This window comes from Panthera tigris, chromosome A3 (genome assembly GCF_018350195.1).
Source record: "Panthera tigris isolate Pti1 chromosome A3, P.tigris_Pti1_mat1.1, whole genome shotgun sequence".
In the NCBI taxonomy this organism is placed as follows: domain Eukaryota; kingdom Metazoa; phylum Chordata; class Mammalia; order Carnivora; family Felidae; genus Panthera; species Panthera tigris.
This window is the reverse complement of record NC_056662.1, coordinates 2,686,457-2,711,279: the sequence shown is the minus strand read 5'-3', so window position 1 is coordinate 2,711,279 and position 24,823 is coordinate 2,686,457. Positions and strand designations below refer to the sequence as shown.

Sequence of the window (24,823 nt, the reverse complement as noted above, 5' to 3'; positions counted from 1 at the left end):
AAGGAGACAGAGAAGGACAATCCCATCCTCTTCCATGGGGACTGTGGGAGTGGGTGAGGAGGAGGGGTGGAAGTGGGGATACCGGACACCCCTCCCTTCTCTGCTCAAGGAACTCAGCAGGTGGTCTTAGCCTCGGGGCTTGAAGAGATTCCCTGTGTGGGTGCACTTCAGACCAGCTAAGTCAGAACACTTAGGAAGGCAACAGAAATAAAGAAGGCCCATTTCAAGGCCAAGGGGCCAAGGGGACAATGAGGAGGCAGGGAGGGCTTCATGCGAGAGCTGGAAGATTCAGGACTCAGGCAGAGGGAGCTTCCACCTTCTTGGGGCCCGTGACTGGGGCTCCACAGGAGAATCTCTGTCCCCCAGGTCTGCAGGACTGGGAGAAGATGCATGGTCTGGCTGGCGTTTGTCCCTAGGCCCTTCTCTCACTAATTCATCCTCTTGTGCAAAGTCTGCATCATTTACTGAGCAACTGTTGCATGCAGACACGAAGACTGACAGGGCAGATTCCAGCGAACGGTGCAGCCCTGCATTCTTGCTGCTGACAAGCTTGTAGGGGAACAGAATCAAATGAGTAATGGCACATTTGATGAGCGCTTCCAGAGAAGGAGCTCTTATAGGGGCTCAGGCTCCAGGTAGACTTAGCCAGACCCCAAAGGGAGAGAGGGCACAGGACCAGTAAGAGGGTCTCTACAGGGGCAGCCTTGAGTGAGAGCATGCTGTGCCCTGCAAGAAGGAAAGGAGCCATTCCGACCATGGCCCTGCCCGGAGGGTGCCAAGGTCTCCATGGGGAAGGGCCCCGCCTTGGACAACCTGACGACTGTGGGAGAGGCTAGCCTGGGCCTGTCTGGTGCCGCAGAAAAATGAGCAAGAGGAAGGTGCAGAAGGCCGCCGGAACGAAGGCAGAGGGAGAAGGGCTGGGGGTGGGCTGAGCCCCTCCTCACAAGCCAGCCCTTCCCTCAAGCCTCTCCGTGCAGCTGGTGGTCAGCCTCCTGAGGCCTACTCAGCTTTGAGTCCCTCCTCTGTCTGCGGGTCCTGCCCCCTTGTCCTGACTGTGTCTCCGCTGCTCTCTTTCCTCGAAAAGCAGGAGGGACTCACCAGGCTCAGGAGGCTGAATACAACATTGGAGGCAGATGAGTAACTTGCTTCCTTCCAGGAGCCTGAAAATGCCTCCTGTTTCTGTTGCCTTTAGGAAAGCAGTGTTGCTCTAGGAACCCTCTCTTTCCATTTCCTGCTAAGTGTAGTGCAATGATTGCAGGCACGGCCCCTGGGGCCGATGGCCCCGGCCCTAATTCAGCTTTGCCACTCACCAGCCATGACTCAGTCTTCGGTTTCCTCATGCATGCAGTTTGGGGGTCACGGGGATTCCTACTTCACAAAGGTTTTAGGAGAGTCAGGAGATTGAACCTAAATACAACTTAAAATAGTTTCTGACATGCAATGTGTGTTTGCCATTACCATTTTCCCGAGCACAAGGAACCCAGCTCCGGGGTCTACACATCACCCACTCCAAAATGGCGCCATGAGGAAACCTCGCAGTGGCTCTCATCCCCACCCGATGTACTGAGACAAAGCTGAGCCGAGGCAGTGAGACTCCTGGCAGCCCCATCAGACCCTCCCACAGAGGGGAGGAGGCCCGGGGCATCTAGAGTGAGGTAGAGGCTTGATCATCCGACTCCCGTCCTGATGGAAGGCACCAGAAGTGCATCAGGTGAAGGTGCTAAGTGTCGCTCATAAAGCAAATCATAATTAGAAAATTTTCTTTTCTCCTACACAAACCCCCTTTTCTTCTTCTTTGGACTCCTAAATCTTGCCAGATAAGATATGCAAGGATGTGGGGCAGAGCACTGGGGGTGGTCTTCTCCATACGTCTGCACATATTTGGGGCCACCTGCTTGAACAAGATGTTGCTTTGGGTTTGTCTTTAATCAGATTGTACTTCTTGCCCATATTCTCAAAAGGATTGTGAATCATGAGCTTTCTGATGGAACAGAACAATCCTTCAGTGTCGATACAAAACAGGAAAACAGAGAATGAAGGAGTTCTAACAACCAAGTCAGAGAAGTCAAAGGAAGGAGGAAGTAGTAGGTGCTAGGAGGATGTTCTTAGCTGTTGGTGACCGTTCCCTGCTACCTGGTCCTCACTTCTGTACCCTTACATGAAGTCCAATTCATTAACCTCCCATGAGCAACTCCTAGGAATAATAGTTTAGTTTATCCTTGAGCCCGGAGTCCTACCATGCAACCCAGGAAACACTTTCCACAGCTGGCCAGCAGAGGTTCCCAGTTGTGCCCCGACGCCGCCTTCAGAGGCTCTGACTCAACAGGTGTGCAGCAGAATTGTTTGCGTTGGCCACGTGGCTCTAACACTTGACTGTTGCTCTCAGTGCAGAATGAGGAACTCGGGAGAACGTGCTTTGCCGACATTGCACAGACGAGGACGGACGGGAAGTGATACCTTCAAATGCTACTGGCTAAACCTGCAAAGTTGCTTTCGTAGCAAGGAACAGAGCAGTATCTAGAATGGCTTTGGGGCCACTGCCCACTGCCCAGATGCTACTAGTGACTTCCTCTGGCCCAGGCACAGTGTCCAGCCCCTGATAGAGGATGGGCGGAAAGGAGGTGGTGACTGCCTTCCCTGACACTTGCAACTTACCTCTGCTTTCCCTGCTGAAATTTCACCCACCCATGACCCCACCCGTGCACTGTCCACACTGGTCATGCCCTGGCACAGCCTCCCGTCATTCGGTAGATTTTCTCATCCTTGGTGGCCCTGGATGGCACCCCCGTTCTGCCGCCCCCCAGCTGTGTGGCCACGGCAAAGCCCTGTAACATCCTTGAGTGTCAGACCGCTCGTCTGTGAAGCAGAGAGAGCGAACCTCACACCTCACAGGCGGTGGTGGATGCCGACGGCCCCAAGCAGCCTGCAGGGCCGAGAATGGGTGCGTGGAGTGAGGGGTCAGAAGCACCAGTCATCAGCACTTCCCAGTTACTTTCTGCCGAGTCCCCCAGACCCCAGGCACAGGGCTGTAGGGTTGGCATCTGAAGATACAAGAGGAACAAGCCAGACTCCTGCCTCTGGATTGTTATGGCCTCTGAGGAAGAGACTGCCCACTGGTGACTGTGATGTGGGGCCAAAAGGAAAGGGTGTGGGTGCCATCCTGGGACCAGGAGTGGACGATGCCGAGTGACAGCCCTGAGCCTGGGGCAAGAGTAAAACAGGCCGGGATGGGGGTGGGGGGTCATGGGCTGTAGGTCACTTGTGCAAAAGCACAGTTGGTGAGGTTGAGAAACCTTTAGGGTCTGAACTACCCTCGCATGGCTGGGCATGGGGTACAGGCGGGGGTGGTCAAGGGCCAGGAGAGCGGCATTTGGAGAAATAAGCAGACTCTACCCCCATATCAGGTGTTTACACTGGGTTATCTTCCCCCAATTCCCCAAGAGGCACCCTTACCCCCGCCATGACTGGGGATGGGCCTTCAAAGAGGTAACCAAGGTTCAACCAGGTCACATCGGTGGGGCCCCAGTCAGAGGACTGGAGTCCGCTAAAGAAGAGGAGAAGTAGAGATGTGTGCACAGAGGGGCAACCATGTGGGGACCAGTGAGAAGACATTATCTGCAAGCCAGGACAAGAGGCGTCAGCAGAACCAGCCCCACCGACACCTTGGCCTTGGGTTCCCAGCCTCCAGAAGTGTGGGAAACGTGTTGTTTAAGCCCCACCATCTGCAGCACTTTGGGATGGCCGCCCGCACTGAGAAACTCAGAAGGGGACCCTTGAAGGACTTCGTGCACAGAAGCACAGCATGAGATACACTCTAGAATTCTCCATCTGGTGACCTTAAGGAGAGAGGGTTTTATGGGGGAAACCAAGGCAGGGGGGAGTAGGAGGCACGTGTGGTGATCCAGGTGAGAAATGGCTAGAATCGGGGCACCTGGGTGGCTCAGTCAGTCAAATGTCTGACTTCGGCTCAGGTCATGATCTCATGGTTCATGGGTTCGAGCCCGCGTCGGGCTCTGTGCTGACAGCTCGGAGCCTGGAGCCTGCTTCGGATTCTGTCTCTCTCTCTCTCTCTCTCTGCCCACCCCCCTCACATTCTCTCTCTCTTTCTCTCACAAAACAAATAAATGTTAAAAAAAATTTTAAAGAAATGGCTAGAAACGTGGGGAAGTGAGGCAATGGGCACAGGTAGGTTGGACTCCATCTGGGACAAGGGCGGACAGGCTGTTGAGTGGGCCACCTTGGGAGGTGACAGAACCTCTCTCTGCCTCGCTTTGCTCATCTGTGAAATGGGGTGGACATAGGAGTGCAGCTGTAGACAGCAGCTCTGGCTTCACATGTCCACGTGCCGGTCACACTCAGAGGGAGCGCCCACCTCAGGGCTCCACGTCTGCCAGGCGCTCTGCACTAGGAAGCAGACTCAGCAAGTCAGTTGACCTTGACCGTCTGGGGGGCCCTGCACACGAGGCAGAGGTCAGGAGGCCCCCTGGTCTCCAGATAGCATCGGACCGCAGGACGTTAAGGATTGATGTGGGTGGCGGGGTATGGAAGGAGCCAGATACGGTCCCACACTCTCCTCTCCACAAAGTTTATTAACGGATTTCAATCAAGGAGCGATGAGCAAACAGGAAAAAGGGTGTCGTCTTTCCCCTCACTGTGAATTATTTTTTGGCACAAGGATTATGATACACTGCGCTCAGTATTACTGTAAACCGTACGAAATTCACGTTTAGGTTGTGTGTTGTGGTGACAACTCATCCAGGGGCACAGGAGATGCCGTTGGTGCCCAGCTGGACCCGTCAGTGCACTGGGTGCAGACGCCTAGCTCTTGGAGCCGTTGGCGGCCAATGGCCCCAGAGGCCCCCTTTCTGGACAAAGCAGCAGCTCTCAGGATGGCCTCTGTGCCTCCCAACAGTGGCCCTTGACAAACACCCACACCTCACGGTGGGGCCAGCGCTGTGGCACGTGTCCTGCTCCCGGGCTCCGGTGGGGATCAGGCTGACCGTCTCAGCTGGGACCACACCCGTGCTCAGTGCTCTCTCCCGCACCCCTGCTTCCCCACACCTTTCTCTTCAGTCTGCAGAACAGGGTCAGAAACAAACAGGCCTGGGAAGCTGGACATGTCAGAGCCGATCGCCAAACTGTCCGCACACATCCTGGCTCACAACAACCCCGAGGGGTGAGCAAGCGGGTGTCCAGCCTGCAAAGACAGAGAGGCCACGTGAGCGCAGGCCGGTCACCTGCAGAGCCAGGGACCAAACTCCCTAATTGAACTCCCGACTCCAAGCTCAAGGCCCCTCCCACCTGCCGCCCCTCCCACCTCCCGCCCCTCCCCCCTGCAGGGTGGCTGGGAGTGTCACCATCACGAGCAACCACAATACACGAAAGCCTACGACCATCGGGGGCATTGGCATAATATTTTGAACACATATAACAGGAACAGAGGCAAGAATGCAAACCATGACAATGATGTCTTCAAGAAACCTTCCAGGGTGCAGAGGACTGAAGGGGGCCGTGTTCTCTGCGTTTCCCTCCCCCGAGGTACCCGCCTCCTCGCCCGAGAGCTCACCTCCAAGTGATCTCGCACAGGAGCGCCCAAGATTATATAAACCATCAGCTTTGCGATGACAGAAACGTCTATGACACTTGCTTCTCTCCTGAGCTCCCTGAAAAAAAAAAAAAAAAAAACCTTAAAGCAACGAGATCCAAATTTGGGTAATTATCCAAGAAGGATACCAAGAGGTATCCTCTGGCACATCCACCTCCAACTTTTGAAAAGAGGCCAAGGAAGAGACCGTCAGGACTCCTGTGCCCCCTTGCAGACTCCCCGGCACGTAGGGCTGATTTCTTGTTGTGTCTGTCAGGTCTGGTCCTAACTTTGTTCGTTAAGAACAGGACTCAGGGCGCCTGGGGGTGGCTCAGTCGGTTAAGCGTCCGGCTTCAGCTCAGGTCATGATCTCACAGGTCGTGAGTTTGAGCCCCGCGTCGGGCTCTATGCTGACAGCTCAGAGCCTGGAGCCTTGCTCTGATTCTGTGCCTCCCTTTCTCTCTTCCCCTCCCCTGCTCACTCTCTGTCTCTCTCTCTCTCTCTCAAAAATAAATAAACGTTAAAAAAATTAAAAAGAAAAAAAATCCAGGACTCTAACGGGCCCACAGACAGACTCCTGGGCTTGGCAGTTAGCTTCTGAGTGAGCCAAACGGGCCCCGGGGTCACGGCTCCTCCCCTCCCCTCCTACCTCCAACAGCGTCCACATTGCCATCATCCTGGGCCACTACGTTTTCACTAAGGGCCCTGTGCTGCATTCTCGTCACCCTGGATTCTGGATTCGATGACACCTGTTGTGCAGATGATCTGCTGCTGGGTCACATACCCGCAAGGCGAATGAGCCTAAATTCACACGTGCTCTCCAAACCCACCCAGATGCGTCATTTTGCACTTGCTGGAAACCTCCCACAATGAAGGGACAATGTGGCCCCGGCCCGGCCCCAGTGAGCGGAAGCATCTCACAACGTGGCCGGGCTGGAGAAAAGTCGACGACCCCAGCGGGCAGGCCAGGAATCAGTCCGTTTCCGGCTCTTCTGCAAAGACCTTGCCGAGAGCCAGAAGTGTCCTGCCGGGCTGTGAACACCCCCGTCTGAGCTCCGAGCCTGAGAGGCCCCGGCACACGCCTTGTCCCCGGGCATTCGTGATGCTGATCTCTGCAAGGCCTTTGATCCAGCCTGTCCCTCGCGGGCACTTTATCGTGGCAGCAGTCCCTTTCCTGAGCCTATACTCAGGAAGAGAAGCCTCCCTGATGCCCCATTTATCACATCCAGGGTGCCTTCCGTGGGGCTTCTCTGCACCCTTGTTCTCTGAGGCCCCATAGACACACGGGACACCCGTCATGCCTCCCGTGAGCCCCAGGAGAGCTCCAGGGACACAGAAGGCCCACCCTTGCACAGGTGACCCACTCAGCGGCCCCCACTCGCTCCCCTCTGACACGGGGGTACAGCCACCTGCTCAGAAGAAGAGGGACAGACGAACGAGGGAAGCACAGGAAAGATGTCAGCTGGCGTTATCCTCTGCTTACGGACAAATCCAATTGTCCCCCAAACCTGCCAAGGATTTCCAGAAATGCCCAAACAAATGCAGGCTCTAGACCCCACCCCAGAACCACTGAATCAGAATCACCAGAGAGGGGCCGGCAATAAGGTGCCTCACGATAAGGCAAGTTCGGGGTAGGCGGGCCTGGCCCTTCAGAGCTCAAAACCACTGGGAGCCTGTGTTCTGTGCCCAGAAAGTGCCCGCGAGCAGGGCGGTCTAAGCCTTCCCCACTCATGCCCCCTCACTCACCTCGATGGACAGAGGAGGGGAAGTGGTGAAGGAAAATGAGGGCTGCTTCAGGAATAGAAACGAGTTGCTCAAAACCTTCTCTTTCTTTCCCAATTAAGCAACCGTACGTGGAGGCTGCTGGATCACCAGGCGCGAGAAGGAGGAGAGGCTGCCCCGTAAATTGCTGCCTTCACCTTGGTGACTGTACATTCCCTCCAGCTCTAGCGGGCTTAACTGCAAAAATCATTAAATTCAAAATCACTGTATATACATATACTGTACCTACCGTTAGCCGCAGGCAGAGCTAATCAAATGCAGTGCACATTTCATGCAATTTCACACAATTATGAATCTCACAAGGATGCAAATAAAGAGAAAGCCAGGAGCCGAGGGGGTGAGTTCTGGGGGAGGGCATCAGAGGGCCAAGAGGTCTCTGGTTCTTCCTAAGCTCCTTCAAACCACAGGGAACATGCCAAAGGCCCTCAGCCATCACCTCCACCAAGCAAACGTCTGCAACGGGAGAAATCACTGAAATGCATTTAGGAGTCAAGAGGCTTCTTGGAGATGAGAGCGGGACCCTGCCCTGTTCTCGGAGCCCCTGCAAATTGGCCCTCCGGCTCTACCCCCACCCCACCGCGGGCATTTACTGAGCACCGAAGGCGTTCCTGAGGGTAGAGCTGTTGAACACTTACCGTGAGACGCTCACAACTATCAAACCCAGAATCGGCAAGCTAGTACTGCAAAGGGCCAGGGAGTCAACACTGTAGGCTTTGCTGGCCGGATGTCTGTGCTGCAGCCACAGGTAACACACACACGAGTGTTTTAATAAAACTCTGTTTACAAAAACAGGTGTTGGGTAGATCTGGTCTCAAGAGCATCAGCGTTAGAAGAGTGTTTTAGAAACCCTTGACCACATTCACCCGGGGGGATGTGGAGTCAAACTGAAAAAAAAAAACACATCCCAAAGGCAACGCCAGTGGATCTGGGGGCTAGGTGAGGGAGTCGCTACCCAGGCTGGTGTCTGAGACAAAGGCCACCTTGTGAGGGCTGCACATGGGGTCGACCAGCAGCTCTGAAGGAACCGTTGCAAAGTACAGAAGGGCCACAGGGTGGTGATGCATCGGTTGCGGGGAGAGTTCCGTGGAGGTGTGGATGTCGGGTGTTCTCCTGGAAGGTGAGTCTCAGGAGCTGCGGACATATCCCTGGCACCATGATTCTGTGGCTGTGCAGCGCTGTGGGCCTCCCGTGTGTCTGTTGATTTTTTTTTTATCTTTTATTTTCTGGGACCTGAAGCGATTATTTCACCACAGGCCCATCCTTGTGAGCCATCAAGGTCTATCTCCTCCTCGTGCCTCTACAGGTCTCAGCAAGCAAAGCTTTCATGGTGACATCAGAACAGGTACACAGAGGCCAGGAGCCCAGCGATCCTGAAGGAGCAATTGAGGCAGAAGGAGCGTATTGCTGTGAGCATGGGGTGGGACCCCTGAGGGATTGTATGAACCAGGGCTGGGGGGTGGGGAACCAGCCCTTTGGCCAGTGGAGCTCGATACCCAGCCTCATTTGCCCTTGAGGGTCAGAAGCCCAGTCGTGGACGCATCCATGCCACCCCTCACTGGGGTGCTCCTGGGAGATCTGGTCATCGTCTAGACCGTGGACTTAGTCTTGACAAATAGATTTTGTTTCCACGATCAGCTGAACAAAGCACTGTCCCTGTTGCAGTCTAATCAATGTACATATGGATTGTTGGTTCAATAAAAGCAACCAAGGAGGCGATATTTAAGGGGCCAGAGAAATGGCCAGAACTGTGCGGCGAATGTGATTTACCGCAGCCCACGGGTGCGCAGGTCTTGAGGCGCGTGATTAAGGAGGAATTCTACAGTAGTCATCTCGGTGAATGAGAGCTCCATGTTGAGCCTCTTTTCTGGTGAAGCCTAAGGATTTTTCTTCTTTTCTTGACCAGCGTCACACAGCTCTTGGTTTGAGCTGATTTATATGATGAAATTTTAGACATTTCCTGTTGGAGTGATGTCTCCCTGCTAGTAGAAATCGAACAGGGTGGCATTTCATTCAGCAGGTGTGTTCGCCTGGGTGAGTTCAGTGATTCAGCTGGTCTGTGGCCAAAGTGGATGGAGGACTTGGACAGTGTAAGTCCTGATCCAACACAGACACCAGGGTGGATGGGGGATGGGGGTGGGAGCTGGGAGGATGAGGCTACATTTGGCCTCTGTAGCTTTAGCCTCCACGTCCCCCACCCCACAACCATGTGCTGCTTTTGGTGTGAGCCTTCGGCTCTAGGTGGCCTGGGTCCCCCACCCCCTATGGCCCCAGCCCCCATCTTCCCATCCTCCTATCATCCCATCTCCCATCATCCCACCTCCCATCATCCCATCTCCCATCATCCCATCTCCCATCATCCCATCTCCCATCATCCCATCTCCCATCATCCCACCTCCCATCATCCCACCTCCCATCATCCCATCTCCCATCATCCCATCTCCCATCATCCCATCTCCCATCATCCCATCTCCCATCATCCCACCTCCCATCATCCCACCTCCCATCATCCCATCTCCCATCATCCCATCTCCCATCATCCCATCCCATCTCCCATCATCCCATCTCCCATCATCCCATCTCCCATCATCCCACCTCCCATCATCCCACCTCCCATCATCCCATCTCCCATCATCCCATCTCCCATCATCCCATCTCCCATCATCCCATCCCATCTCCCATCATCCCATCTCCCATCATCCCATCTCCCATCATCCCATCTCCCATCATCCCACCTCCCATCATCCCACCTCCCATCATCCCATCTCCCATCATCCCATCTCCCATCATCCCATCTCCCATCATCCCATCTCCCATCATCCCACCTCCCATCATCCCACCTCCCATCATCCCATCTCCCATCATCCCATCCCATCTCCCATCATCCCATCTCCCATCATCCCATCTCCCATCATCCCATCTCCCATCATCCCATCTCCCATCATCCCATCTCCCATCATCCCATCTCCCATCATCCCACCTCCCATCATCCCATCTCCCATCATCCCATCCCATCTCCCATCATCCCATCTCCCATCATCCCATCTCCCATCATCCCACCTCCCATCATCCCACCTCCCATCATCCCATCTCCCATCATCCCATCTCCCATCATCCCATCTCCCATCATCCCATCTCCCATCATCCCACCTCCCATCATCCCATCTCCCATCATCCCATCCCATCTCCCATCATCCCATCTCCCATCATCCCATCTCCCATCATCCCATCTCCCATCATCCCATCTCCCATCATCCCATCTCCCATCATCCCACCTCCCATCATCCCACCTCCCATCATCCCACCTCCCATCATCCCATCTCCCATCATCCCATCTCCCATCATCCCATCTCCCATCATCCCACCTCCCATCATCCCATCTCCCATCATCCCATCTCCCATCATCCCATCTCCCATCATCCCATCTCCCATCATCCCATCTCCCGTCATCCCATCTCCCGTCATCCCATCTCCCGTCATCCCATCTCCCGTCATCCCATCTCCCGTCATCCCATCTCCCGTCATCCCATCTCCCATCATCCCACCTCCCATCATCCCACCTCCCATCATCCCATCTCCCATCATCCCATCTCCCATCATCCCATCTCCCATCATCCCATCTCCCATCATCCCATCCCCCCCAACGTCTCCATCATACCTTGCTCACACCTGCCCTTTTCAGGTGGATTCTCTTTCGCCATCTTCTCTGCCCGTCTCCCTTCCACACCCGACACAAGCCCCATTTCTCCCAAGTGGACCCTCGTAACTGCATAAAATTCACCCTCCTTCTTATTGGTGCCCATTTTCAACAGTTAGTGTCACCAATTATGTCTTTAATTCTCTCTCTGATGACTTCAGTGTTGGCTTTTCAAACCAAATACACCGTCCAAGGTGGCAGGGACCGGATTTTATAAGTATTCCATGAGTGTTTATTGAGTAACTAACATGAGCTGTTCGTTATCCGGTAGTGTAAATAATATGAAATCTATTGGTATAATTAAAGCTCTATCATCTGTCTTGTGCACCAATAGTGATGATCAGATACTGACGGCTTGCTCTAAACATAACGCGGAGGATGGAGTTGAGAGTGGCCACGAACAGGGTCTTTGTTTGGGGAGGTGCCTGCCACACCGTTGTTATTATCCTAAAATAAACCGGATGTAGACCTTCATCTGGAATTTTGGACAAAGTACTAGACGCAGCATTGGAAGACCACATTTCTACTTGCACTCCCAACTGCTTTTATCAGGCTGTGTAACTTCTAAAACTTTTTTTTAGCGTTTATTTATTTTTGAGAGATTGGGAAAGACAGAGTGTGAGCAGGGGAGGGGCAGAGATAGAGGGAGACACAGAATCCGAGCAGGCCCCAGGCTCTGAGTTATCAGCACAGAGCCTGACGTGGGGCTCGAACCCACGAACTGTGAGATCATGACCTGAGCCCAAGTCGGACGCTCAACCGACTGAGCCACCCAGGCTCCCCCAGGCTGTGTAATTTCTCTTGTACTCTCTCTTCTCTCCACTTCAATACATACACAACTAAAAGCAGCAAAATAAGAGTGTAAATGGACACTTCCCTCACAAAGGTGTACAGACAGGAAATAGGCATATGATAGACACTCGACATCTGCAGTCATTAGGGAAATGCAGACTACAACCACAACAGCATTTCGCCACACCCTACAAGAATGGCCCAGTTAAACACGACCAAGCAGACAGAACTGAATGCTGGCAGGAGTGTGGTATATGGGGATTCCCATTCACTACCAGCGAAATGGAAAACGACACAGCCACTATGGACAACAGTTGGGAGTTTCCTACAAATTTAAACTTACCTAACAACCAGCAATCCTAGACTTAGGAACTTATCGGAGTAAAAATTAAAAAAAAAAAAAATCGGGGGCGCCTGGGTGGCTCAGTCGGTTAAGCGTCCGACCTCAGCTCAGGTCATGATCTCACGGTCCGTGAGTTCGAGCCCCACGTCGGGCTCTGGGCTGATGGCTCAGAGCCTGGAGCCTGCTTCCGGTTCTGTGTCTCCCTCTCTCTCTGCCCCTCCCCCGTTCATGCTCTGTCTCTCTCTGTCTCAAAATAAATAAACGTTAAAAAAAATTTAAAAAAAATCTTTGTCACACAACAACTGTATTCAAATATTTATGGCAGCTTCATTTTAAAATTCACCAAAAAAAAACAAAAAAGAAACAATGCACATGTCTCTTAATTGGGGAATGGGTAGATAGACAAACTGATGGAAAATGATCAGTTACAAAAGGAAGGAACTCCTCCTACTCTCAACAATTTGGACAAATCAAAAACGCATCATGCTCCTTGGAAGAAACCAGACTCTAAACATCACATACTGTATGATTCGGTTTATAGGACGTTCCCAAAAGTCAAAACTCTAAGGACAGGAAATAGATCAGTGGTTGCCAGGAGCTGGGGAGGGGGGAAAGGAACGTTCTATAACTTTACTGTAGCTGTGGTTACGTGACTGTATGCATTTGCCAAAACTTACAGAACTACATACTAGAAAGATACAACCTCACTGTATCTAAATAATAACTTAAAAACTAATTTAAGCCAGCAGCTCTGATTTCAGCCGGGTTTGGGATCTGTCACTCCCAGGTGTCCCTGAGCTGCTCCAGGCAGGTTCGAGCCACTGCCAAAGAAGGTGGGGTCCCTCAGACACGGCTTGGATTCCACAAGCCGGATGCTCACCGGGCTCCTCCTTGATCCCCAGCTGCCAGTCATGTCTGGGACCCTCCCAGCAGGTGGCTGGCACAGAACCTCTGAAAACCCGCTTGCACATAGAATGTCCAGAAGCCAACTCGGCAGCCAGGGCCCGGTGCTTTGCAGGACGCGATCCCAGCGCAGATGAACTCTGGACCACCGCCAGCCACCAATCTGAAGGGAAGGACGTGACTGAGTTCATCCCGCTTCCTGTCCAGGAGGCCACGGCTACCCATAATGACAGATGTCACCCCGATGCTGCACTGTCTCTGGAAGTCAGAGCTCAGATATCTTACTCCACAACAGCACCAGCTCAACACAAAAATGAATCCTAAGCACAAAACCAAAAGCCAAATGAATATGATACCTCAGAATTTGTGATGGTTTATTTTATTTTATTTTATTTTATTTTATTTTATTTTATTTTTTGTTTTCTCTCTAGCAAAGGACAGCTTTGTCTTAAAGTCATCTGCTGGTGTGGCTGAATCTCTGTTTTCCAGGCAGCGCACGGCAATATCCCTACCTGAGGAGCGGAGCGGTATCCATGGTAACAGTGTGCAAAGGACCTCAGCACCTTGTACACCGGCGGCCAGGTGGCGAGCCGTGGCCGTGGCCGTGGCCGTGGCTTATTCCAGATAGCCGGCTAATTGGAGAGCTTGTAATGGGGTCTGGGTGGGTGGGTGGGCGGTCCGTGAAGCGGTGTGAGCTGGGACCTCACTCATTCCTGGAGGGAAGAGATTAGAGCGGCTGTGGTCCAGAGACCCCAGGCCTCAGAGCCACACTGCATGGGTCTGACTGCGGACTCCCCCATTCGTGGCTGTGGGACGCTGGGCAAGCACTTAAGTCCTCCAAGCTGGTCTCAGTAAAGTGTGGATTGCAGTGCCTACCTCGTAAATGTGTCAAAACGATTCCACATGATGGGAGTCCAGCCCCGTGGAGAGCACTGAGTCAAGCATAGTTATGATGATAATATACCAGTGTCCACTGGGGTCATCGGAATCGCGGACCCCACCCCGGCTGAGGTGGGCTGCACACCTCGCCTACCTTCCCCAACACAGAGAGCACCTTAGATCCCCAGATGAGTGGGGGAAGGGACCCTGGAAAAGGCACTTTAGGGAAAGTGACAACTGGGCAAAGGGAGGCTGGTGGGCCTACATGTGTGGTCGGACGGACATGTGGATGGATGGATGGCGGGTCGGTGGGTAGATGGATGGATGGATTGGAGAGGTGGGTGGCTGGATGACTGAAGGGGAGGGGGAATGGATTAATAGATGAATGGGTGGATAGGTTGATGGATGGGCTAATGGCGGCACTGACAGCCTAGTCAGAAGGAGGCAAATGCTGTTCACCCAAAGCTTTTATCTTCCAGCTAAAATGCCTCAAAGGTGTCCTGTGGCCAGTCACCACAACAAATGCAAATTCACTTGACTTCCCAGACAGGGCTTCCTCTTTACAGGAGGAAAGGCCATCCTTGGCTTCCCTGGCAAAGAGGTTCGAGACAAGCTGCCCATGAGACGCTCCATACCTTCAGTTTGGGCTCTTGGAGCTGAGCAGTGGGACCAGCCCCTGAGCACACGGTCCCTCCTAATGCCTGCTCTCCGGGCCCGTGCTCACGGAGCCTTTATCTTTGTAATTACACTGGGACACATTTCTCATTACAGGCACCTGGAGAAGCCATGAGCCAGCAAGCGGCTGGTTAAGCAAGAAAGAGAAAAGCAAAGATTGACCTAGTTTGGATAAAATGGGATCTTACCTGAACCTTTCCCAGACGGAAATCTCACTAAAGCCGAGCTCTCTGTGGCTCAGTGTAGAGACATATTATTTTCCTTCACTTTTTTTTTTATTACAATGCTTTTTATGAGTTTTGTTCTTTTTTGAATTGGGTCGAATTACAAAGGATGAGAATAACTGTGCAAATCTGAATGTTCAGCCTGAACAAAGCCTGAGGCATTCTTGGAGCCTCTGCTCAAAGGCACAGGCTTGTCCTCAACACATGAGCGTCTCTGGAAGAGTTCGGTGAGTGTGCGTGAGCAAGGCAGGACAGAGCCACGTGCTGGGGGTAACCAGCAAGGCCCGGGCGGGGGGTGGGGGCAGGCACATCCACACGGCTCCTGAGGCCTCATGGCCAAAGCTGTGGTGCCGGTTGTGGGCACAGGGTCCCCAGTTGGAAGGGAACCATCAGGGTTGGAGAAGCTCCAAACACAGGCAGGGACTATTGAATGGGTGATTAGGAAGGCTGTTGACAGGGACAGGTGTTCGTTTACTTGAAAGCAGTAAGGTTGGAGAGAATAGTTCTGTGTGATGTCAGAGAACAGAACTCGGAGTAATTGATAAAAATATCATAGAGGGACGGATGCAAAGTCCAAGCTAAAATCCAAAGTTGCCACGGCCTGCATAGAAACGCCCTCTTCTTTGCTAGAGCTGGATCCGGTTTGAATATCATTGGCTGGGGATAGTCTTCCCTGACCACCCTGGCTGAGGTTGACCCCCAGAATCACTCTCTGATGTAATCATCACCAGATTTTATTTAATGTGGGTGCTTGTCCCTCTGTAAGAGTAACTTGTGCACTTGTCTGAGGACGGGGGCTGTATGCCTCATATCCCCAGTCCTAGGAGAGCGTCTGATGTGTGGACGGGTCTCAGCGATTCAATTTTAAGTGAATGCACCAACATGAAAGGGACAAGACACTCTGTGATGTCAGAGCAATTCTGTCCCACAACCTGGACATCGGAGGGCCGGCTGTGTTACCTTCATACAAAAGGAGCAATTCTCTCCCACAGAGGAGACCACGGATTCTCCACCAGGCTTCCAAGCCCGAGCCGGTTCTCCAGGCCACAGACAGGGATTCAGAAACCAATGCTGTTCAATCATGGCTTTTGTTTTGGAGAATCCTGAGATATCTGGCAATTTTGTTATTATTTGATGCATCAAATGATAATCAATATCTCTCTTTAGGGCAGCTTCAGCCATGACTAATCTTAACCTGTTTTCTCTAAACACGTGTTTTCTCTGGACTGAAAATCCATAATTTCTGAATTCAGACCTCCCGGGTTCCACGTTTTCAAGTCTACAAAGTCCAATTAACTGTGAGTTCATAAAGTGATAATTAGCTGGCCATCCTGGGAGGGCCCAAGTGAGCACTGCTCCAAGGGGGCTGGCTTGTGTCCTGCTGTGCTCAAGGTCACCAAGTGGACAAGGCCTGTCCTCAATTTTGGTCCAGTGTGGGAAGGAGGGGGGTGGGGAAAGGCTTATTGAACTGATAAATACTTAAAATATTATTTTTATATTAAGACAAATATAGACTTGTAGAGTAAATTCACTAGATATTTTAAGACAAAGCTTCCATATTCAAGGAATTTCACCACGAGATGGGGCATTTTCATGCTATATTTAACTTTCCACAAATGCATGGAGCTGGGCATGACCATATGACATAATTCTTGCCAGGGAGCTTTGCCCAGAGGTCCATAAAAAAGGATATCACTTTTTGAATAAAACGGCAAAGCCCTATCCTGCCCAGAATGCAGAATGATGCCCACAAGAGTAACAACCGTCCTTCTACCGTGAAGATGAAAATCACACACCAGGAAGGAGAAGTAGGAAGACAGGAGGGGCCCTGGTCTTTTATGTCTTCGGCCCACCAGCCCACGACCTTCCAGCTCAACCCGAGAGAAGCAAACCTTTACTCGGTTAAGAGGTAGAATTTCCCCCTACTGACAGTGGAGAGAGATCCGAGATGCAGCTCCCAGATCTGGCCTCCAGAGCAGAAGGTTCGGCCACAGGCACTCATCTTCACCCTGTAAACCAGCATCAGCATCCAGTTCCCACAGGAACCTTCTGTGCTCGGGGCAGCTGGTGGGTCACCCCACACCACCGAGTTCAAAGCGGATTTGGCTTTGAGGTGAAAACGTTCAGTTGTACCTGAGCCCCGTGTCCTGGAAAACAACAGCAGTAAAAGAAACCCCCAGCTTTCGTGTCTCGGGACACGGTTTCCTGCAATATGACTTAGTCAAGGCTCACGGGGGCCCCCTGTATGCCTGTGACCAGCTCAGATACGCACCTTCCAGGTTCCTTGGCCTCTTGAAGGACTAGCTGAACTGGTCTGGGACGTCAGCCCCCTCCCTGCACTGCAACCGTCTTTTCAAATAAAACCTCTCCTAACTGAAGTCCGGATTTGTTTTTGTTGAGCAGAGGAGACAGAGGCACAGGGAGAAAGCGAGGCCCCTGACACCACTGAGCTATAAGGGTGCTCAGAGGTGATCAGAGGTCATAAGTCCAGTCTCTCTTTTTTCTTTTTTTACATTCATTTATTTTTGAGAAACAGAGTGAGACAAAGCGTGAGTGGGGGAGGGGCAGAGAGAGAGGGAGACACAAAATCTGAAGCAGGCTCCAGGGTCCGAGCTGTCAGCACAGAGCCCGACGCGGGGCTCGAACCCACGGACCGCGAGATCCTGACCTGGGCCGAAGTCGGACGCTCAACCGACTGAACCACCTAGGCGCCCCAGGTCCAGTCTCTTTATTTGGTTGTGAATAACTCCCTTCCGGGGGACATGAAGTGATTGTCCCCAGTCTGCATCGTCCTAAGTGGCGGGTTCCAGGCCAGATCTGACTCTCACTTTTGTGATCTTTGCAGAGCACCCCTGCCTCTTGGGGCCGCCACGGCGGGTCCTGCGCTCTCCTGCTGATGCGGACACTCCCCGCGTCCACACAGCCTCACACGTATACACACACACACACGCATGAGAACATGCATAGGCACATATGCCTGTCTGTCCTGGTCGGTCTGAGGAGCACCAGCGTTGGCTTTCTTCACATCCCACGATAGCTAAGCTGACAGATCAAAATGGAAATTAATCAGGAGGCCACAGCCGTGGATGTGCTCGGCCATGCACAAAATCGCCAGGCCCTGCAGAGAGCTGCTGTTCTCGGACCTCGCCTTCCTGGGGAGTCCTGCTCCCTCCCCACGGCCGCTGCTGTCTGGGTGGCCCTCATCCTGCACTGCACTGGCAGCCACAATCGCCCAAAGGCAGTGGAAACAGCAGCTACCCCTGTAGGAAGGGAAAGGGGTTTGTTCTGAGCATAGTTTTCCAGTGTTCATAATGAAACTCTCCTCTCACAGCAATCCAAGTGAATGAACATTTACTGAAGACTCACTTGGGGCCAGACCCCGTGCCGGACAGCTAAGACATGGTCTCACCTCCCAGAACGTCGCAGGGAAATGGTGTAGAAATTGTAATACCAAAGATAGAAATGTAAGTGTGTAACATGTAACACATACACACCTAACACACGCACGAGTCTGTGCATAAATACACAAATAGATGTAACCTGTGTAAATATTTGCCTATGTTTATACATATATTTACACATATTATTTATACAGAGAGAAATGCATCCAATATTTACAAGTTTCATGGCACGGAAACCACGCAACGGGACTTTGTGGTCAGTCCCACCACTGCCGCCTTTTAGAGGAGACTGAGGCACGGAGAGGCCAAATAAAGTAACTTGAGCAGCACATAACAGAGAGCACATAACCGAATGCCTCAAAATTGAACTCTAGCTGTCTTATTCCAGAGCCAGAAATACTAATCATCTCCCTGCATTGAAGACAGGCGCATAAATTAGTAATTCCAGTAGAAGGAAAATTGCTATGAAAATGTGCATAGATCCTAAATCCATCCTGAAAAGTTTTTTTTTTAAATGTATTTATTTTTGAGAGAGAGCAAGTGGGGGAGGGGCAGAGAGAGGGGAACAGAGGATCCGAAGTGGGCTCTGTGCCAGCAGCAGACAGCCCGACGCGGGGCTTGAATTCACGAACCCGAGCCGAAGTCAGAGGCTCAACCGACTGAGCCACCCCAGTGCCCCCATTCTGAAATTTTACTTTGAAATCAAATGACTCCCAAAGGTGAGCTTATCTAAGTCATCGTAGTTGGAAGCGTTGAATTTTGCAATCCCAGGTGCAAACTGGACAGGTGACACACTGTTACTCAGTCCACCTGACACTTTGCAAATCTGAGAGTATCTCTTGTAAACAATTAAGCCTGAGGTGACTGTGTAGGAAAGATCATGTGTTGGGAGGCCTCCACCTCCGTTCCTGGTTTCCAAAGAGCTCTTACCAGAAGGAGACCCACTGTAGCCAAGATGGCCCAACTCAAAGGCCAGGGAGAGGGGAATACAGCTTTATAAGAGAGGAAACCTGGGTTCTCCCATTGCCTCCGCACTCTGTTTGTTGTGAGATGTTACTTTGTGGGAAGCATATGAAACAAATGTAGCCCCATGTAGATATTCATTTGGAAGAGGGAGCTGTGTTGAATGGTCTTTCCAGAAAATCGTGAGCATTCTTTTTTGGTATTACACCAAAGACATCACACAGTAGTTCCTTACAGGTCAGACACGGTGCAAATCTGAAGGTACATCAGAGAGCTTTTCACACTCTAGAAAAATCCACTTGTCAGGGCGCCTGGGGGCTCAGTCAATTGAGTGTCTGACTCGGCCCAGGTCATGATCTCACAGTTCGTGGGTCCAAGCCCCACCTGGGGCTCTGTGCTGACAGCTCAGAGCCTGGAGCCTGCTTCAGATTCTGTGTCTTCCTCTCTCTCTGTTCCTCCTGCACTCACACTCTGTCTGTCTCTCTCAAAAATAAACATTTTAAAAAATTTAAAAAAAAAGAGAGAGAAAAATCCACTCATCTACCTTGGACTTTCAGTGAATCTCTTACCGATGAGTGATTTGGCAACACCCCATTGGTCTTTGGGGAAACAATACTTCCAAATGTTATGCAGGTTTTTCATCATAAAACATTCTTTTATTTATTTATTTTTTTACTCTGCAACCCAGCAAAAGCACTGCTAGGAATTTACCCAAGGGACACAGGAGTGCTGATTCATAGGGGCACATGTACCCCTATGTTTATAACAGCACTTACAGCAATAGCCAAATTATGGAAAGAGCCTAAATGTCCATCAACTGACAAATAATACTTGGCAATGAGGAAGGATGAATTTCTGCCATTTCCAGCAGCATGGATGGAACTGGAGGGCATTATGCTGAGTGAAATTAGTCAGTCAGAGAAACACAGATAATCGTATGTTCTCACTCATATGTGAAACTTGAGAAACTTAACAGAAGACCATGGGGGAGGGGAAAAAATTGCAGAGAGGGAGGGAGGCCAACCATAAGAGACTCTTGGGTACTGAGAACACACTGAGGGTTGATGGGGGGCGGGGGAGGGGAAAGTGGGTGCTGGGCATGGAGGAGGGCACCTGTTGGGGTGAGCACTGGGGGTTGTATGGAAGCCAATTTGACAATAAATTATGTTTAAAAATTAAAATTAAACATTCTTAAAAGTCTCACTTGGGAATATCATCAGATGTCATCAGAAGTTAGGTTTCTGGGAGGGAGCCATTTAGGGGCGTCCATACAAGTTTTCCAAAATTCGAATCGGAACTTGGAAGAGCTCACATTTTATCATCGGAACAAAGACCATCAGTTATTTTCCTTGAAGTGACAGGCTCCTTAGTTCATATATGTAAGGAAACTTTTTATTTTAGAAGAGTTTTAGATCGACTGAAAAATTACAGAGTGCAGAGTCCCCACGTACCCTGCGCCCAGTTTTCCTGTTGTGAATACGTTACACGCGTGTGGTAACTTTGTTACACGTCACGGACAGGTATTGGCTCATTATTATTAACTGAAGTCCCTATGCTTTATTGAATGCCCTTAATTTTTTACCTAATGTCCCTTCTTGCTGTCCCAGAATACCACGTGGCATTTAGCTGTCCTGTCTCCATAGGCTTATGAGAAACTCACAAGAAACTCCCAGCTGTTGTCCGCAGAGGCATTTTCCACTTCACAGGCCACACTCTTGCCAGCCTTCAGTACTGTCTGCTTGATGCTCAGATTCTCCTTGTGTTTGGTGACCTTGACGGTGTGAGGAGCACCGGTCAGGTGCTTCATGGAATGTCTTCCTGCCGGTATCTGTCTGATATTTTTTTCTCGTGATCAGACTGGGGGTTTGGAAGGGAGACCACAGAGGTACATTCCCGTCTCCAGTGCATCACATCCTGGGTCCGGAGTGTCGCCTGTGGGCCTTGACTCTGATCACCTGACGGAAGGAGCACTTGTCAACTTCACTGTCAAGCCCCTTCCCTGTGTTCTGCCTCCATCCACACTGTGTCCTTGGGAAGAAACTCCCTACACGGTCCACACCTCGCAGGGCATTAGGTTCTGCCTTCTTGAGGCTCAGGCGTCTGCGTATGGGGTTTACAATTCTTTTGCACAGGAGATTTGACTTAGTTCATGTGGGGGAAGATCGCTGCAAAATACCCAGGTCTAAATAACCATAGTTTATCCGTCAGACACCCTCTGAACGTAGAAGTGCTGTTTGGAAACAGGACGATTTGGCTCACAACTCGAACAACCCCACCGAGTCTTCCTGGAGACAATCGCCCTGCGGTAGGTCGAAGTGCTCTGTGCCTGTTTCCTGTATCACCGCTCAAAACGTTTGTTCAAGAGTGCGCAAAGGTCAAGACTTAATAAAATTAGCATGTTTTACCACCTTCAGCAAGGAAAGTCTTAAGTGCACTTGGCATGCTTTAGCTTCACTCACGCGCACGACCGTGAAGAATAGAGCACGGCCAGCCCCCCCCGCCCCCCGGATCCGCGTGAAAGCACTGGTGGGGTCAGCGTGGAGGCTTCCGCCCATCGGCGCCCGGGTCGGCCCCGTGAGAAAGACCAGTCATGTGTCACTAGGATTATGAAAACAGTGTTGCCCTCAGGGACCCCTCAAAAGAGACCAGGGGCCCCTTAGAGGCCCGCGGGGCGCCCGTGGAGAACCATTGCTACAAGGTGAACACTTCACTTCCTCCCGGCCAGGTTAACCTGACTCCCGACTCTGTGGGAGAGGCCTCAGGCCACCTGCCTGCTGTCCCCCCACATTCCTGCTGCCCCCCATCTCCCGGCTCGGCCCCAGCTGCCCCCCCATGTCCACTGCTTTCCTGTTCTGGGCCCTGAGTCCACGCCAGAGGAGCCAATCCCACCTCCCAGGCTCCCAAGTCAGGAAACCCTACTGTCCTCCTCCATTTCCGTGTTTTATTAATTGCTTCATATTGTGAAAAGTCGTCTGCCTTGTTATTTACTAATCCCTGAAACGTTTACTAAGCACCCCCACCCCCAGGAGCTAAGCCCTGGACCACTTACGTTTAGTCTCTTCCTCTTCAGACCGAAGGGAGGGGAGTGTCCGACCTTCCCAGGCAAGCAAAGCCATTAACCCTTTCCCCTGAATCCAAAAGTTGTATCTGAAGCCGGAGTTTATTTATTAGCAAACACAAGCCCTGTCATTAATCACATTATTTCTGATTAAGGAATTTTCCAGGGTCAAGTTTCCAACTGAAGTTTCTAGGCAGTTTGCCCAAGTAAGTACTTCATTAAGAACCAAGGAAAAATCAAAAGAACGCAGGGAGCTCAGCAGGAGAAGAACTTGCCTGAGGGAGCTGGATGGCCGAGCTCTTCTTAATTTACTCTGTCACCCTTGACTCACTCTTTCGTGTTCCCAAGCCCTGTCGCTGTGGATGGAGAGGGACCCGCTCTGGAGGAGTCTCAGTCATGCCTGTCAGGCTCTGAGCATACAAGTAATTCTGGGAGAGAGAGGGCAGAAAGGAAAAAAGGCTGGCTGGTTAGAGAATGAAAGTCTGGTTGTGTAGTTCTATCCATTAGGGATATGTATTCAGTTGCGGGAAGCGGAATCGCCAACTAAGAGGTCGTCAAACACAAAAGACGTGTAACCATCTCCTATACCAAGAAGTTTGCAAGGAGAGTCCCGGGTGTGGTGCAGTGGTCCACCAAGGACGCAGCCTCTTCCTCTGCTCTTTCTCTGCCTTGTTCGGCGGGTCGGCAGCTGGTCCTGCTGTGCTGCTCTGTGTTTTCACAGCTTCGAGTGACCCATCCACCCACAACCATGCTTAGATGGGGAGGAGCAGGGTGCAGCGTCTCAGTCTTTCTCCACCAGGGAGCAGACCCCTTTCAACCTTCCCTGGAATCTCTCTCCTCATTGTGCACTGTCAGCTGCAAGTCATTTCATGCCCTCCAAAAAGCCAACATGTGGCAAAGGGGAACCGTGGTATGAAGATGGGGAGGCTTGGTTGATCAGGGGCACGTCCTGGACGCGTCGCCACTGGAACAAGAGTGGAGTTTCCTGAGTCGGGGCGGCAACCACCAGTGTGCAGCTGTGTCAGTCAAGGAGGCCGCTTCTCCAGCAGCATCAGGCTCCCAGCGCACCGGCTGTCGTGAGCAGTACCCTGAAGGCCAACAGTCACTCACGTTCCCCACCAGTAAGGGACTGCTTTCAACTCCATCCAAGCGATGAGGGAGTCCCAGAGAGAGAAAGGGACTTTCCTCCATCACCGGCCAAGGTTCAAAACCGGGTCCTCCCAGAACCAACATCTACACTCTTAGCCCGTCCTTTCCACTGAGAGTGTCAAGGAGAAAATAAGAGAATGGGGGCAGTAGGCTGGCGGTCCCATCCCTGAAATTTGATTACTTTCATGACACAAAAATAGAATGCATTTATTCACTGTCCTTCCTGGGTCACTCAGCTGGATAAATGGACACAGAGGGCGCCGAGTACTTTGAAGAGAGATACAATGTACAGCAAAGAAGAAAAGACTTTAGTTGTAGGACATAATAGTTTAAACAAATTCACATCGTTGTTGAGGGTTAAGGGAGAAAGGGCTCATGGCCCAGAAGTGGTCATTTTTGAACAACATGAGGCAAGGGGTCGAATCAAATTTCCCACCAGGGAGATCTTCATATTGTAACAAAGTGCTTTATGAGTTGGATAGCCACGTTGGTGATAGCCTAGGTTAGCTGGATAGAGAGTGGATGGATACAGATGCACAGAACACAGCCCCACTCATATGTAGCAGCTCGTGAACTGGAACAACAAGAATAACATTTAGCGGGAAAGCCAGTCCGTCGGGAAAGCTGGCAACGCCACGTCCCTGTGAGGGGTTTCCTTAGGTCGGCTCACCAGGAAGGTTCTAAGTCACTTAGAGTCTCCAACCTGGTTTGAAAGGCCAAGAACAATGGCACCGAATGTGAGTGGACGTTCTGATCTGCAAACGCGAACAGAACTAAGCCTGCTCACGCTCAGGGTCCTCCAGCTGAAGAGGCCGCTTGGAACCCAGGAGCCACAGTCGTGCACGTCTGCGCACGGAGCGGGTCCCCCAGAGGGGCCGCTGCCGGGAGACCACCCTTTAGTCGCTAGCTCCGCTGGGGGAGAAGTAACGACCTCTGAGCTTTTTAGCAAATCGCCGCCTAAGAAGGAGAGGAAGAAAAAAGTGCAATCGGACACGTTCGTTCCTGTGGCCTCAGAAACCACGCAGGGGACTGGAAATATCCCGGCTTGTCACATGATCAATAACTTCTGGGAACTTGCTTGCATAGAAACGGAAGGACAGAGAGGGAAGCGGAGGACTGCGTATGACTCTTACTTTCTCACCTCATGCCCTTATTATCAAGCAATCGCACTTGGCCTCAAGTGAGGAATTATTTGAAAAACTGGCCTTTTGTTCTGCCTCCCCTAGAACACCATCCTCGTCCCGATCCGGCCACGTGGACCGGGCTTCAGCCGCTGCTCTAGTGCCCCCGCCCCCGGCCCTGCGCCCACACCTCTGACCCCCCCCCCCCGGCAGGGGCGCCCCTGGTCTCCGTACGAGGCAACCCGGCTCCTCACC

The 24,823-nt window shown here is 51.8% G+C and overlaps 1 long non-coding RNA gene across 1 annotated transcript; it reads right to left on the bottom strand.

Moving 5' to 3' along the window:
• Positions 1 to 4,550: 4,550 nt before the first annotated feature.
• LOC122236927 lies at positions 4,551 to 7,504 on the bottom strand. The gene is made up of 3 exons (XR_006215104.1): positions 7,331 to 7,504; positions 5,567 to 5,663; positions 4,551 to 5,197 (listed from the first exon to the last, which is right to left on the bottom strand). It is a non-coding gene; the product is annotated as an uncharacterized LOC122236927 (long non-coding RNA).
• Positions 7,505 to 24,823: the final 17,319 nt, after the last annotated feature.